Here is a 3768-nt window from a genome sequence, read left to right as displayed (position 1 = left end):
GAATCACTTCTAAAAGACATAATTTTTGATCAATGTCTCTAATGAACATAGATGCAAAGATCTCCAACAGTTTAAGTGACTGAGTTCAAAAATAAATTAAAAAATCATACACCTTGATCAAGTGTGATTCATTCCAGGGATGAAAACTGGTTCATTATATATAAATCAGTTAAAGTTATACAGAGCACAGCAACAAAGGGACAGATAAAAATCATATGAGCATATCAAAAGATGAAGAAAAAACTTTTGTTAAGATTAAACACCCATTTATAATTAAACAATGTGAAGAAAATTGGGATAGATGGAATTTATCTCAATATATTAATGACCATATACAACAAATCCACATATAATATCATATTCTTTTTAAATTTATTTTTATTTTATTTTATTTTATTTATTTTTTATTAGTGAGACATCATGAGGTACAGTTGTAGAAAAAAATATGGAATGCTTCATGAATTTGCGTGTCATCCTTGTGCAGGGGCCATGCTAATCTTCTCTGTATCGTTCCAATTTTAGTATATGTGCTGCTGAAGCGAGCACATATTCTTCTTTTTTAACTTTGTAAATCATGGCTCTTCATTTTTTATTATTTTTTATTTATTTAATTTTACTTTTTAAAATTGAATCACTGTGAAATACTCAGTTACAAAGTTGTTCATGACTGAGTTTCAGTCATACAGTGTTCCAACACCTGTCCCTTCACCAGTGTACATTTCCCACCACCAATATTAATATTCCTAATTTCCCTCCTGCCCACCCCACTCAATCCACTCAATGCAAAAGTGGTAGGCACTTTTCTTCTCTCTCTCTCTCTCTCTCTCTCTCTCTCTCTCTCTGTCTCCCCTTCTCTCTCTTTCCTTTTGGTTTCCTTTTGAGCATTATGTTTCGCAATACAGATACGGAAAGGTTATCATTTACCTACTTTCAGCACTCAGTTCTTGCCAGAAGAATGGGTCCACAGTTGGGAGCTTACCACAAGTGTGTGCAGGGCAGAAGGCAGTTAGGATAGAGAAGGGACCACTATGACAATAATAGTTGAAAATGACCCCTTCATATGATAACATCAAATTCAATGTAAAAGCATTTATTGAGACTAGACCTAAACCAAGTTTGTCCACTTTCATCACTGTTACTCAACAGAGTATGGGAACTATGCTGCAATTATGTGTCTTGCCTCAACACAACACTTAGGTAAGAAAAAGAAAACAAAGGAATTCAAAGTAGAAAAGAAGTCAAACTATCACTATATAGAGATGGTGGGATAATATAGATATAGAAAAGCCTAAAGATTTCACCAAAATATTTTTAGAAACAATAAACTAATATGTAAGGTACAGACTGCAAAAATCAATGCACAGAAATCTATTGAATTTCTATATGCAAACAGTGAACTAGAAGAAATAAAACTGTAATGATCCAATTTTTAAAAATGGGGTAAAGTACATAGAAATAAACTTAACAAAGTATGTGAAAGACATATATAAAAATTATTACTCATGAAAAGAAATAGATGAGGGAACAAGGAAATGGAAGAATGCTTAATGTTCATTGTTTGGAAAAATTAACAAAGCTATACATAAGTATCTTGGGGACAGAGAGCTGACTGGGATTCAATCTTCAGGTCAACATATGGTCACTGAGCACCAACAGGAGTGAACTTTGATACAAGGCCAGGAATATATCCTAAGTAATGTTGAGTGTAGTTCCCTACCCACTCCAAAAAATACTATCTTTCATACCCTGACTTTAAACTATGCTACAAAGCTATAGTAATCAAAATAGTGTCTATAAGACAGACTCTCAGACTAATGGAATAGACCTGAGAGCCCAGAAGGATACCCTTAGATAGATGGGTGGTTAATTTATGCTGAAAGAGTTAGGTACATGAACTACAGCAAGAAAAACCTCTTCAACGAATGGCAACTGCAAAGAAAGAAGGGAGAGAAAAATTGGACATTAGATTACCTATCATATAATATATATAAAAGTTAATTTAAAATAAATTGAATACCTCAAATCTAAATACCCAAATCCATCAAATCTATCAAGGAAAAAATAGGATCTTTATAAGAATGACTTCAAGTTGCTTTCAGTGATTTAACTCGACTGCTAAAGAAAGCAAAGCAATAAACAAATGGAGCTACATCAAACTAAAACATTTCTGCATTGCAAAAGCAGTTCTGTATAAAATAAAAACACCCTTATGAACAGGAACAAATATTCGTGCATCATGAATATGACAAAAGATAATATATAAGACATGTAAAACACTCACAGAACTCAACAATAACAAAACAAAGAATCCAAATGCAAAAAAGAGAAAAGGAGATGACCAGAAACTTCCTCAAAAAATTACTCAAATAAACAACAACAACATGTCCAAAGCTAAAAGGCATTTGAAAATCTATTCATTATCAATAATTATCAGGGAAATGCAAGTGAAAAAGGAGAATGAGTTATCTCCTCAGTGAGAATTGTCTACATGAAAAATTCTGGAAACAACCAGTGCTGGCAGGAATATTTCCTGGCAAGTATGAAAAGGAACCTCATTAATTGTTGGTAGAAATGTTGTCTGGTGTAATCTCTTTGGAAAACAATATGGAGACTTCTCAAAAATTTAAAAATTTACTTACTATACAATTCTGAGGTTCTGCTCTTTGAGCTATATCCCTAGAATACAAAAGTATTAATTCAAAAAGATATATGCATACCTGTGCTCTTTATGGTACTGTTTACAACAGCCAATATCTGGAAAGAACTCAAATGTACAAGAATACATGAGATAATAAAGTTATTGTCGTGATATCTACACACAATGCAATACTATTCAGCTGTAAGAAAAGATGAAGCCTTGCCCTTTGCTACAACTTGGATGGAACTAGAGAGGCTCACATTAAGCAAAACAAGTCAGAGAGAGAAGGACAAATGTCAAATGCTCTTACACGTGCGTGGTGCATAAAGTAACAAAGCAATAGAATGTTCAATGTCCGGTGAAAACAGACCCTTGGTCTCTGACAGCAGAACTTAGGTTACCAAGTAGAGGATGGATGGGGAAGCAACTGGGTGGACTAGAAATGACCTTGGGGGCAGTGGTGGAGGATTTTTGGCACATAAGGATGGGCACAATACAGTATATTTGTATGACAAAAGCATGAACATTAGCCCCCATTCTAAATCATGTTATCTTAGCAAACATTTTCAAAGGAATTCTATTCAAATTAAGAATTCAATCAATAGTAGCTATCATTACAACAGAGAAAAACTTTATATTTATTTGGGGGGGCTGGGAGCTACTCCCAGCTCTTTGCTCAGGGGTTGCTCCCAATACTGCTCATGGGGGACTATTTGGTGCCGGAGATCAAACCTGGACCCTCTGCATGCAAAACATTTGCTCAGCACTTTGAGAACCTGGCACCAAGTTCATATTTGAACAATGAGATAAATATGTGTCTATTTATTTAGACTTACAAATGGATAGTAACGTGGGAGAGTGTGAAAAATGAGTTCTTCCCCATAGTTCTGATGGGAGTATAAACTGACATAATTTTTTTCTTTTCTTTTCTTTTTTTTTTTTTAGTTAATGAATCTGCTTTTATTTATTTTTTCCCCTTGCATTGGAGTTAAATCCCAGAACACATCATGGAAATCAATATCGAAGTATCTTTTTGCTGTGCTTACTTTTTTGGTGTAGTTTATGAAATCATATCTAATATCCAAGTCTTTGATCCACCTGAATTAGTGTATGGTGTGAGATTATAATGC

General features: G+C 34.0%; 1 non-coding gene across 1 annotated transcript; it reads right to left on the bottom strand.

Moving 5' to 3' along the window:
* Positions 1–439: 439 nt before the first annotated feature.
* LOC130030941 (U6 spliceosomal RNA) lies at positions 440–546 on the bottom strand. The gene has a single exon (XR_008793585.1). It is a non-coding gene; the product is annotated as a U6 spliceosomal RNA (small nuclear RNA).
* Positions 547–3768: the final 3222 nt, after the last annotated feature.

This window comes from Sorex fumeus, unplaced genomic scaffold, assembly GCF_029834395.1.
Source record: "Sorex fumeus unplaced genomic scaffold, SorFum_2.1 ptg000044l, whole genome shotgun sequence".
Taxonomy (NCBI): Eukaryota; Metazoa; Chordata; class Mammalia; order Eulipotyphla; family Soricidae; genus Sorex; species Sorex fumeus.
Note: the sequence above shows the minus strand (reverse complement) of the source record. Positions and strands in the feature narration are given on the sequence as shown.